Source organism: Molothrus ater, chromosome 3 (genome assembly GCF_012460135.2).
Source record: "Molothrus ater isolate BHLD 08-10-18 breed brown headed cowbird chromosome 3, BPBGC_Mater_1.1, whole genome shotgun sequence".
In the NCBI taxonomy this organism is placed as follows: Eukaryota; Metazoa; Chordata; class Aves; order Passeriformes; family Icteridae; genus Molothrus; species Molothrus ater.
Window position 1 is genome coordinate 58,603,751 of NC_050480.2, and position 13,012 is coordinate 58,616,762.

Sequence of the window (13,012 nt, forward strand, 5' to 3'; positions counted from 1 at the left end):
AAACTCTGTGATAGGAAACACATTTCCCTTTTTCTCCCTCTCATCCCACTTTATTTACCCAGCTGTATAATTCACTTCAATTTATAGCTCATACTCTTCCCTGGCCCAAAGTCCAAAGACACAGTCAGAGAGAGGAAAAGATGGATGTTGTGTTTTCATGGTTACTGAGGAAAGGGAAGAATCTGGGTGGATGTGAAGCTGCCTTTATATCAATATCAAGGGAGTGGTGGTGGGAGACTTCTCTTTCAGGATGTGCCACAGCATATGTTGAAGAAAGGTGAGGAAGAGGGCACAAGGAAAGCTGTGCCAATGTAGAATGTCCCATGATTATTGAACCAAGCTATGCATATTTTGAGTCTACTTACTTTCTCTGAATGAGATACCCATCTCAGCAACTTTACTCACTTTGGAAGTACTTACACGTAGAAGCATGAGCAGCTAAAAATAAAATTAAATAAAACAATATAACAATAATTAATAGTAGTAGTAGTAGTGAAAAAAACAAACAACCCATTCGCAGATCTTGAAGTACACAGAAGTGTTTATGCATGAACTCTGCAAAGGAATTAGTTGCTCAAAAAGGAAGAAAAGCCTTTCTGAACAAGTGCTGTAAGATCTTATAATAAAATTTTGCATATTAAACTAAGATTTCTACAATTAAAACAAAACTGGGGAGTGGTTGTAGAATTGTTTTTTATTATCATTAATTTAGGGTCATTATTCCAACCAGACTTCTAGTAAATGGAGGGGCTTTGTGGAGGTAAAGTGATGGCTAACAATATCCATTGTACTCAAAATTATAAATGTCTATCACAGCTAAAGAGAACTGCCAGACACAATACTTTATTTACTTTAGGAATTAAATTTATAAGACTATAACAGCCTATGGAACAGTTTTAGTCTTTTTTTTTCCTGTCTCAGCATTTCAATATTATCCATTACAACAACAACAACAACAAAAAAAAAACTTTCCAAGCTAGTAAGCAGAGCAATTGCACCAAGAAGAAATCTGACATGATTCCCCTTGTGTACTCTCCTGGGAGTGAAGGCATGCAAAAAAACTATTCTTCTCTTTTGCACTGCCCTTCTTATACAGGTCAAATGCTGTATGTTAATAGCCTCCAATTAAAGTTTAGAGCAAATGCACATGATTTCTTCTGTATCTGCAACAGATCCTTCAGTTCCTTATACCTCTATTGCTAAGAAAGAAGTCAATAAAATAGTGAGTGCACCCACTAAACCTGCCCAAACCAATCCCCTTTCCTTCCAGACTATGTGACTGGGGCAGACAGGTTGCCAAGCACCATTACCTGCAAATACCACATCGCCTCCACATGGGTTGCTAGAAGACCACGCATGGGACTGAAGAGATTTCACATTTCTGCCAGTATTCCTGGCCAGACTGCCTGCCACAGTCCAGCTGATGCTGAAGCAGGATTGTCAAATTTCTCTGGGAAGCAGAAATTCTTGAAAAAGACCATCGCATTTGTAGCACATTCTTCATTTTCACATAGGTTGCTTCCTATAATTGGTGGCATATCCGAGATGGTGGCATACGTGCTGGACGCACATAAAGTTCAAGATCTTTCATCTCCCTGGTACATGTCTTTTCCTGAAGAGAAGGTTCAACAATAGAAAGAATAATTGTCCTTCATTTCTCCCACAGTCCTTTCTACAGTGTCTCTGAAGCAAAGCCTCATGCTGGCTTGAGGAACTGTTCTGCCTCTTCTCTCTCCAAGGATCTGGGATATGGGAAGGAAGGAGGGCTGAGCCTTCAGTGCGCATCACCCTGCTCAAGGAGAAAAGATGCTGCATTTAACACTCAAGTGTTCAGATGCCAAATGTTCTACAAGGGACTCACCCAACCGCTGGACAGCAAAATAAAGAAAGCCTTCCTTGGTCTGTCAGAATACTTGCAAAACAAAGTTAAATTATGACTTTTTCTGACTAAATAATATAAAAATGAGGCACTTAGTGCACCATTTCAAAGGCTGGCTGCTAACCACCAGCAATAAATATATTTCAATGGTAAGTGAATGCAGGAATTATGGTAGAGCAAATCTCTATTTGGGGCCTGGTTGAGACATATTACAATGAAGAATTGGCAGAAGTAGAATGAGCTTCTTTGCAACTGGTGTGCTTTTCATTCATCATCTCTTTGATTGTCTGAATAGATTGTAAATATTTTTTCTCTTAAGATCTTACTAATTCATCTGAGGATCCTTTAAAATTCCTCTCTTCCTTCCCTAGCTAAGGAACTCTCAATTTTATCTCTGTAGCAATAACTACAGCCATATTACTAGACTTCCCCTCAGGGAGCAATCCTACACCAGGTGGCACAGGGTGGCTCACATCCATACTACTCAGGGTTATGCTCACCTACTGTCTCCTCTGGAGTCCACAGGAAGCCCCCACAGCCTAAGACATAATTATTTTATGTTGTGACCTTTCAGAACATTTCAGCCTGCTGCAGTGGTGTCTTTATAGCTTGATGTGTAAGTAATGCGCACCATGGAGCATGTTATGAGTTAGTGAGGGGGTAGTCAAGAGAATGACCTTGCTAGAATTACATAGAAAAACTGCATAGAGCTGAACAAGCTGAACTAGTGTTTTCTGAAAATAAATTATCCCCAAAATAATTAGTGGATTTCATCTTAGGGAAAGCTTGATTTCTTCTAAAGGGCAGCTCAAACCTCTGGTTTCCATGGGAGAAAATGAACAGAGGTCAGAGTATGAAAACAGGCTTAGCACCTGAACTACAGTGTAGACCTATCCATAGCCTCTGGCATTTCTAACCAACAGCTAGCTTCTCAACTCCTCTTCCTAATTAGCTACAGGTGGTCTTGAAAATGACAACTGAGCACATCCCTGTCTGCTGAAGGACTCTGCATGATTTCTGAAAGTTTCCAAAAGGTTGACTGGTTCAGAATATTCTCCTTACCAACACAAAAATGAAAACTTTTTCATTTTTTCCATAGCTTTAAAAAAAGAGCTGATCAGAATTTGATGTGACAATGAGCTCCTGCCTTATTTTTTGTTTGATCCCAGTAGGTTATTCCAATCTTGGTCATTACTCTGCAAGCAAGTCTAGGTACCTGCTCTGGTGAGAGGGAGTTGAAAGTCCAGGAACAATGTTCTGACAGGTCTTCAGCTACCTCTGCCACTCTTGGCCTGATGCTTTCAAAACTCCAAGTGCCTGACTATTCTCAGCAAAGTTGGTACTAACTGTCCCATTGATTTCCACATTGTCTTGATCTGTGTCAAAGTACACACTTCATCAGGAAGTTATTGGTGGGTTGTGAAAAAAATTATTTAGAGAAACAGTGCCCAAAACCAGGTTTCTGGACATTCCTTAAATCAGCCTTGTGAAGGATGTATTAAAACTTGAAGTTAAGTTTTCCCTGACTGCACTGAAAGTGGGAAAAGGCAGTCACACAGGGCTTTTGGAAATCACTTATCAGCAGCTCAGGTGTAAAGCCTAAACACATACTCAGGAGTAGGCATTTGTTGATAAAGCGTAGAGAACCAAAATTTTTAGTTAATGGTCATGAGTTTTCCATGCCGATATTAGAAAACTTACTGATAAGGATGTAAAAAAACTGGTAAACACTCTGCAAACTTCCTAGGCCAAATATTTCAAGCTAAGTCTCACCATCTTCTCTATTCTGTTGGTACTAGCCTTAGAAATGGTGCCTTTATACCCATTTTTATGAAACTCTGCAAATATAACAATGCATAAACACATGCTGTCTAATCTGTGATTCTTGGCACACAGCCTGCCACTTCCAGAATCTACATCTCTTATCTAATGCCCTGAGTAGTAGTGGTCCACTGAAAAACAAAATACACCTTTCCAAAGCCTTCCAGAAGGCCTTCCTTCAAGCAGAATATATAATACCAGCAGGAAAAAAAGAAGAATGTTCTCATTCTGCATAGCTCTCAGTGACTGGAAGTGTTCTTCAGCCTTATGCATACTATATAAAGAAAGATACAGTTTATATTTCCTTTTTCGAGTTAGGCAGAAATGGAATGCCTGAGTTCTACTGGTATTTAATGAAAATCATGTGGAATTTTTTAATGCATTTTATTATTTCCTGCCAACATTGTGGGAAGTGTAAACAATTTAAGCATTCCAGGTCGTTCACTTCAGCTTTCTCAAATCCCAGATCACACCTTATTGATTCTACTAAAATTATCTTCACTTTTCAAATCTTGCTTTATCTGTATATTTGGTGACTCCCTCACCAGTGTATTAAAAAAAAAGTAATTATACTATTACCATAAATACATTAGGATGTATACAAGGAAAATAGATTTTGTTAATCCTGTGTCTCTGGAGACAAGCCTAATGAAACTTTTTGCATTACCCCTTCATCGGCTGTAATTTACTTTGAAGATTAGAAATGGAAACATTTACATTTTATAGGAAGTAGATTCTGGGGAAAATAAAGTGTCTTTTGCATTGAATCCAAAGAATTTAGAAGCATCTCCATTAGTGTTGGGTGAACTGTCAAAAATAATCTTGAGGAAAATTAAGAATCAAAATATGTAATTCCCTCAGCATCCTCAAACACTTGAAGCTGATATTTTTCAACTTCAATTTATCAAGAGTCGCCTTTCTACTATATATGATAATGAGGTCACATTTTTTAGTGAAGATTTTCTGGTTTGGGTGAGTGAGCAAGAATACATAGATATTCATGTGGAAAATTTCTTGCATGTAGTTTTACACTATGTTTCTGTCTAAAAGGCTGTATTTTATGATTAATTTTATCTCTAGAAAATGTTATCTGAGTGGTTTTGTGCCTTTCTTGGACCTAACCCAGTCTCTTAAGAAACTCTAGTTGTGAACCCAAGAAACCAGTTCCTTTCTGTAAAACCTTTGACTGCTTCCTGTTTGTAGTATTTTGGGAAATGGAACTCGATAAACATTTTCATTTTTTCTGTGTTTTGCATGTATATATGAGTATATCAAGGACTTCATTGTTTAATAAGGGAAAAAAATCAACCAATCCATGTTTTAATGATCTTGTTTGTTCCTACTCCTTTTTGACTTGTGATCCTGGTGGGACTTGGGTTTCTTTACTGTTTTATTTATAAACTATGTAAACATTACAATTTTCATTGTATTTGCACCAACTCTGCAGAAGTCCTGTAAGTCCCAAAATAAATAGTTTTCTTTGTGTTGTCAAAGCACCATTTAAAGCTAGGTTGGAATTTAAAAGTAGCTCACATTTACTGTCTCTCAGTGACTTCCCATCACTTTTCCTCAGTTTAAAAGCAAAAGGTGGTTTTAGCTGTCAGGTCATTGAGTTCTTTCTTGGTTTGAAAATAAGGTGGAGCCCTTCCTGGCTCATGTATCATCACCTCTAAACCAGTCCTAGTTGCAGTAAGATATTAATATAGAGAAGTAGGGAGATCTTTAGAAGCCCAAATAGCAGGAAAGCACCACAAGGTGACAATCATTTATAACAATGAGGTAAGTTATTCGTGGTTGGGAAGGCAATAGTGAGCAGGGATAAGATACTAGCTTCTACTTATCAACCATACTCATAGCCCATGGGATTGAAAGAAAAACAATATTTAATGATATTTTTATCTATAAATGCATTAAACATTTTTAAGATAGAAGGAAAAAAAAAGCATGGCCTATATGAGCATTTTCAGAGAAACACTTCTGTAGACAGAACTCAGTGTATCCATAAATACATTGGTCAGAGAGAAGGGCTCCTCTCATTCCCCATGAGTATCTACTACTATAAAATTAATTATCCTTGATAATACAGTTGACCATTATTTTCCATTTGCTAATACATATTCCATTAGGCATCATTATATGTGTCTTGGTTCATCTAAGAGGTCTGCCTTTCAATATCTTGAGATTTCCTGACCAATGCTGAGGTGAAGAAGGGAAAAGTAGTTGAAGCAAAATTAAAGGTCTTTGTTTATTCTTAGAGTCAGTACTGCCTAAAGCTTGCCTCACTTCCTAAAATGTTAGGTTGGTCTTTTTTTACAAATGTTTTGGACTTCCTCTCTTCCAGATATGTGTTAGACAGGGAAATAAATGCCAATATTACAAAATAAAAACTAAAACTGTGATAGTGGCAACTGGGACCAGAAATATTGGAAACTTGTCCTAGAATTCTTATATTCAAATAGCTTCCTCTCCAATCTTGAAGTATCAAGACATTTGACTTATTTAGATAAGGTCTGCATAAGAGGCTAGGCTCTCCTGCATGTGAAACTAAACTGAAAGTGAACTGGAAGTTCCCACCTTTGGGACAAAAATATTTGGGCACTAGTTCAATTTAAATATTATAGGAAGAGTATTCTAAAAGCTCCAGTAGCCATCTGCTGTACAAAACACTGATTATTTGAAATCTCATTGTCGGTCAACTTTGTGTTAAATGGTGGAATAAAACCTGAATATGAAAAAGAATCTCATTAACTAGGTCCCTGTACCTACTCTGAGAACAGCTACTGAAATATTAGTAGTAAATTAGGGGTAAAAGATCTGCTCAGAGTATAAGGGGGATGGAATGAAGCTTAGCTAGGAGTCTTCCTCGTGAGCTTGCTGAATTTTGGATCAGCCTCTAAGATGTCAGGTTATGTCATGTTATTCCTTTGGAAAAGGAATGCTATATAAATGCATGTGTACACTGTGCCTTGTGATCTGCTAAAGCACAAATCAAAAATATGAGACAAATGTGAGGGTAATTAGGTCATATGAAACAAATCTATTTTGTAGCTACAGTTAAGAGCTGTTAAGCAAATGGTGGTTACATATTTTCATCTTTCTCCCAGGGAAATGCAAGTATTTTATAGTTGTTGGAAAACAACCTTTATAAACCATATTGTCAAAGTATGAGCAATCAATTTTTACTTTATTTTTCCCAAGATTCTGTCTTTTCACAGTAACATAATGGTTCTTTGGGCAGGGGGGAGGGGGATGGAAAAGGGTTTAGATTGTTCAGCTAATAATGATAGTTTAGATATAAAATAATGCTTCATAATTATAGACAGAGAATGCAGTTCCTATGTTAACTTACTTTGTGAAGTCAACAAAACTATCAACATTAAGATCAAGGAAATAAACTGAAGCCAGAACTTTGAAAAACTGGGTTTTGTAAATTAATCTCTCTTATTATTTGCTAGTTCATGATAAGTCTAATGCACATCCCTATTACTACTGTTGTTTCAAATACCAGCTTTCAAGATCTTATATTCTGTTAGTTAAAATTGTGTCAAATTGAAGTTTTGCATATGGCATATCTTCCTCAAGATGAATGTTTCTGAAATGTTTCGGCCAAATCTATAGGGATATTCCTGGGAATGTGTAAGAAAACAGAGATTCAGTGCTTTGTTTTCCTGACCAAACTCATTTCACAACTTGGTCATGGTCTAGCTGGAAGTAGCTATGACTGCCCAGCTCAGTGCTGTGGGCATGTGCTAAGCATACTAAGCTGTAGCTTAAAATATTGCTTCCTCAGAAGACAGGCACAGATTGCTCAGACGGCAACATGTCTCCATCCTACCTTAGATGACATTTAATTCCTTTTTTGCATCTGAGATGTGAATAAAGATGTGCAATAAACAAATATCAAATTGTTTCTTCTTTAGTGAGCACCAGTCAATTTATGCCTCAAATGGAACAGGACCTCTGTTGCATGACAGCATGTGAATGTGGGCTGCATCAAAATGTGAACATGACAAGGTGCTGAACTTAAAAAGAGTGTCTGGATACTTAGTGGCATGGCCTCAACTTTGCAACTTTTGCATAATAACAAATTGTCACATTGTTGGTGTTTCTGGGGTGGATGATGTCACAATTCACTTCCTTGTTTAATCTTTTCTGTGCTATTTTGCTTTAAATAATAAGTAAGTCTACAGTTATACCATAATTACTTGATAGAACATGAAATGAAAGTAAACAAACTGAATTGTCAGCGTTGTGTGTCCTTTCTTTGAATGCAGTGAGGGCAGCAACCTTTCTGTCAGACTGAGTAGAAAGTAGGCAAATCATCTTTCCCTTGCACTGCTGTAAATTATCTCAACAACTCGAAGCTTATTCACAGAGACTGGCTGAAATGTGAGGCATGTGTTGAACACCTGAAGATACAGCTAGGTCTGATTATCAACCTGCCTCTGTTCTGAGTAAAAGCATATTAATATCAGCATCAAGTCTGTTGAACAAGCTGCAAAAGGGTTCTAGGACACATCTCTCCTTTCATGAACAGTTCTAAGACCTTTGTTACGACCCTAGGAACTGCAGGAACTGCATCAGGTATAAAAAGACATATTACACCCATCAGGTCCTGTATTATCCTGTTACAGTCCATGAATTGCCGCTTTACAATTGTCAAGCAATTCCGATAACTTGAGTCATTTAGAAAGAAAAATATTCCAGAAAATGCTTTCTTTCTTTTCCCTACATGCAGCAAACTGTACCCATGTTAGAGTCATATGAATATCCTGCAAAAACAAGTTGTCTTCAGCATGCAGCAAGTCTCTGACACACCAACATAAGCAGAAAGGTGATCTGGCATTTCACTTTTTGTTAGACTTCAGTTTTAAAAAGAAGCCTTTTACTCTTCTCCCAATTAATTATTTCTTCTCCCAATTAATGTCTGTCACTAGGAAAATGTGATGACTCACCTACATCTTCCCTATTGCTACAGTAAGATAAAAGAGGTTGGCAAGCAGCTGCAGAGCAAGATGAAGTCGAGGAGAAGCCCATTCTCCCATCCTATCACAGGCAGCATCTAGCAACTGCTGTCTCTGCAGACCTTTTCTTCAGGTGATTCAATCTCTCAAATTGACTGTGATCCTGGAAAAAGGGCTCATGCCAAATAACCATCTGGATAATGCTGCAAATTCCAAGCTAATCAGAGAAATTGCCTATTCACTTGAACAACAGTCACAGGCCTGGGAGGCGCCAGTCTCCAACTGCAGTCATGCCTTGGCTCATTAGTCCTATGTGCCCCCGAAACCAAACTGTCAAAGGGGTGTTGAGTGCACAAAGACTGGGCAGCAGCTGAATTAAATTCCTGTGCAGAACCAAAAATAGAACACTTTGAGCCCCTTCTCTGTTGTGAAGAAAAAAATTCCTTGACAAAAAAAAATGCTTTTCTTGGTATTATTTAGTGTGTTTTTCTGTCTAAAAAGCTAAAGATTTTTGGCCTCAAGGGGTGCTAGCCTGTTACCTTAGAGACTGTTTCTTTTAGAGGCAGTGGAGTGGCAGAGGGCATGCCTTTGTTGCTTACCTTGGCAACCATGAATTGCTAAATGCTGTTCCCATGAATGCAAGCCTTTCACTGCCATTAGTGCCTGCCCACAGGTATAAACATTCCTTCATGAAAAGGTCCAGGGGAATGTACACTACCTCGATAAAAATCAAGACGACAAACAAAAGCATATTATATAACACAGCAGTTATATAAAATTAGATTTTAAAATAAGATGTGTCTTTAATGACATTGATCCTGGATGCGGTCAAATTTCCTGTTCCATTTATATTCCCTACAGTCATACCAAGCGGTGGCAGTGGGGAAGGGAGGAAAGTGAGAAAGCTTGTCAGGATATTCTTGTTTCTGTAATTGCAAAATGGAAGACCACTCTGTCTGTACTCAGAATAAACCTGCTGGAGAGTTTCAGAGGAATAGGACGACTCTGGCAGTTTCCCTCCCTGGCAGTAGGGCAGATAGAGGCAGGAGGAAAGTAGAGGCTGCCGGGGCAGGGCAATGGCACTAGATCCCTTCTGCTACCAGGAATTCTTTATGGTCTAGCTGGGCAAACACTACAGGCAGCATTCTCAACATGTTTACCTGTATAAAGGCCTTGTGCTGCAAAAACAAGAGATTTGTTGTATTCTTCCTGTAAATGAGCCTGTTGAGTGTGGAGGAATTAAGTTCTAAACTTAATTCTCCCCTCCCTCCCTGCTCAACGGTCTCCATTTTGTAAACTGATTTTTTAAAAATACAACAAGATTTTCATTCCATTATCAAGTCAATTCACTTTCTTAGATCTGATAGTCAGTACGTCTGAGAAAATCTTGGCCCATCTGGATTTTTAGATTGTAATGTGGCGTATTTAGGAGAACAACCTCTTGGGAAAAGGGATCCACTACAAGATATGTCTCTACATGTCTGTCAAAGGGGATCAGAAGGAAACTCGTGGCTCGTGTGGACTGAAAAGCTCAGACAACAGCAAGGGGACTATGGTCTTGAACTGCCATACAAGAGCAACTTTGTACAATGAGATTGGGGTAAAAGCCTGTAGGAGGTTTGTTGGGCCAGGAGAAGATCTCTCTTGCCTTGAGAAAATCCATGTGGTAATGGTGCTTGGCACTTCCCATGTAACCCTCCCTGAGTGGGTTGGCCTTGTATCCACCATGCCAGGGCACTCAGCAGTCAAATAAGCTCTTGAAAGCTGAGCCAAATGCAAGGGCAGTGTTGCAGACCTCAGTTGATGGCCATATAGCTGCACCCAGTTAGCCAGGTGTGCACACAGACAGACAGATGCCTGCCCCTGAAACATTCACATGCACCCAAGAGATGACAGTGAAACAGGAGCCCTTATAAATCTTGTGGTAAAGCATATGCATGGTCCAAACCCCTGAAGAACCCTACTAAAACCAGAAGAATGACCAAACTATCCGTGTGGTCCCTATTTGCACAAAGGGGAAGTGCTCATTGCTAAAAAAAATTTAAAATGTGAGCATGGCCAGCAGGTCAAGAGAGGTGACTCTGGCCCTCTGCTCCATTCTGATGAGACTCTACCTGGAGTACTGCATCCAGCTCTGAAGTGTTCAGCACAGGAAATACCTTGAGCCAAGCCCAGAGGAAGACCATAAAGATGATCAGAGGGCTGGAGTACCTCTCCTGTGAAGAGAGTTGGGGCTGTTCGGCCTGGGGAAGAGAAGACTCTGAGGAAACATTGTTGCAGCTTTCCAGTACCTAAAGGGTGTACACAAGAAACGTGGGGACAGATTTTTGGTAGGCCTGTGGCGATAGGACAATGGGTAATGATTTCAAATTAAAAGAGGGTGAATGCAGAGTAGATATAGGGAAGAAATTCTCTTATGATGAGGGTGGTAAAACACTGGAACACACAGACTTCCCGGTGACGTGGTGGTTGCCCCATCCCTGGAAACATTCAAGGCCAGACTGGATGGGGCTCTGAGCAACATAATCTAGCTGAAATTGTCTCTGCTTATGGCAGTGGGGTTGAAACTAGACAACCTTTAAAGGTCCCTTCCAACCCAAACTATTTGACAATTCTATAAAAACAAGCAGAACATTTTAGCCAGCATTAGCAAGGGCCACACACCAGGCAAGCACACAGAGGGACAGCTGTGATCAGAAGAACCTGGCCTGTTGGCCATGCTCTGCCCTTCCTGGTTCCCAACAGGGGAGCTGGAGACCAAGCAGAGAGAACATGCAGAACAGGAGACCCAAGCCTGACCTGGAAATCTGAGTGGCCTTTTCTCTTACTCCTGAAACCTGTGGGTTTGACTTTTCTCTCTCTAAAGAAGAAATGTTATACTGACAGGAAAAATATTTACAGATTTCACTTTTTAAGATACTTTCTTTCCCCTCTTGAGCTCCAATCCAGTGATTCTCAATCTTTGGTAGTAAAGCAGCAAAATTTTTATTTCCCTCATGTTGTAGCACTGTCAGAAGGTGAAGAATGTGGTAGAGGCCTAGTGAGGTTAACCAGCCATCCCTGGAGGTCCTCCTCAGCATCTCCTCTCGCTTTCCAACTTTCCTATTTCCCCTCATGAGGTCTGACAGCTGCAACTGAGCCATGGATGCTCCCAGCACTCAACAACTCAGTATCCTCACCCATAGCTGCTGCGGCACAAGCTTCATGCCTGCTGACCAGCTACTGCTATCACTTTGGGCTCGTGCTGGTGTCACTGGGGGAGCAGCTTTGTGCTTGTTTCTGATAATCACAATGCTCATCACACCATCACTGTTGCCTTGTAGGAATGGGGTTTTACAGACTTATACTATGTTCTTCTGTTCTAAACACACCTTTGTTAACATTTCCACTCCTAGTGCAACATCAGGAGAATGACAAATCTTCCGGTTTGTTGCAATGGGCAGTGCCTACGGGATGCACAGCCTTAGGGATGTGGAAAAGGTTTAAATACCTCACTGTTAGAGGTTTCCTCCAGGAAGGAAACAAAAAAAACTTGCAGAGTGCAGAACACTCTGCTCCTGCTAGATTTCAAATTTTATGAAAGATTACCAGTCTCTGTCTCTATGTATGCAAAAATACCATGAAACAAAGAACAGGGTAAGTCCACCAGGAAAAAATAGGCATTAAAAAGGATAAAAAAATATGCACACTTCGGTGCCCAAAAGAGTGAATGTTCTTTTCAGGAGCACTAAATCGTAAAACAACAACAAAAAATTAGATCTGTCCTTGGTTTCTTGATCAAAACAACCTTCTGTCATGAAACAAATAGTATCGCTTTTCTGGTGTTTGTCAAGCTAGAGACAATGGTAATTATGGGACATTTCAAAAGACATTTGATATATGATACATGAGATAATTATAAAGCAATACATCTGTGAAATCCATTAAGGCAAACATCTTAAAAGGAACGTTAAAACACTGGGAACATGCAGAGGAAGTTCAGCAAGCTTCTAAGCTTTACACACTTAAATGTTTGCTGTGTAAAGTTGTGCATTGCAAAAAAACAAAAAAATATTTCTTCATGATATCTTTTCCTTGTTTTTCCTTATGATCTAAGTATGCCAAAATGTTCCAAGAAGCAGGATATTTGCTTTGCACAGTTCAAAGTAGCAGAATATATATGCAAATTGAATAGATTAAGTAAACTAAGTCATAAACAATTCTGAACTCAACATACACTTCACAAAAACATGCTGTCTTACAGTTCTGTGTTCAAAAACTGTTGCTTGAGTTTATTTCTGAAGTTCTTACTGTATTAAGGTGACATAAATTCTGGCATCTCCTTCAGGAAAAATGAAAAAAAGGAAGG

The 13,012-nt window shown here is 39.2% G+C and overlaps 1 long non-coding RNA gene across 2 annotated transcripts in view; it reads right to left on the reverse strand.

The window, feature by feature from the left end:
• Nucleotides 1-676: 676 nt before the first annotated feature.
• The window catches only part of LOC118700175 (uncharacterized), a 44,339-nt gene continuing 32,003 nt past the window's right edge, over nt 677-13,012 (reverse strand). For both annotated transcript variants that reach the window (XR_008508276.1, XR_004982200.2), the window contains one exon: nt 677-1,789. This is a non-coding gene — a long non-coding RNA (uncharacterized LOC118700175). The remainder of the gene's footprint in view (nt 1,790-13,012) is intronic.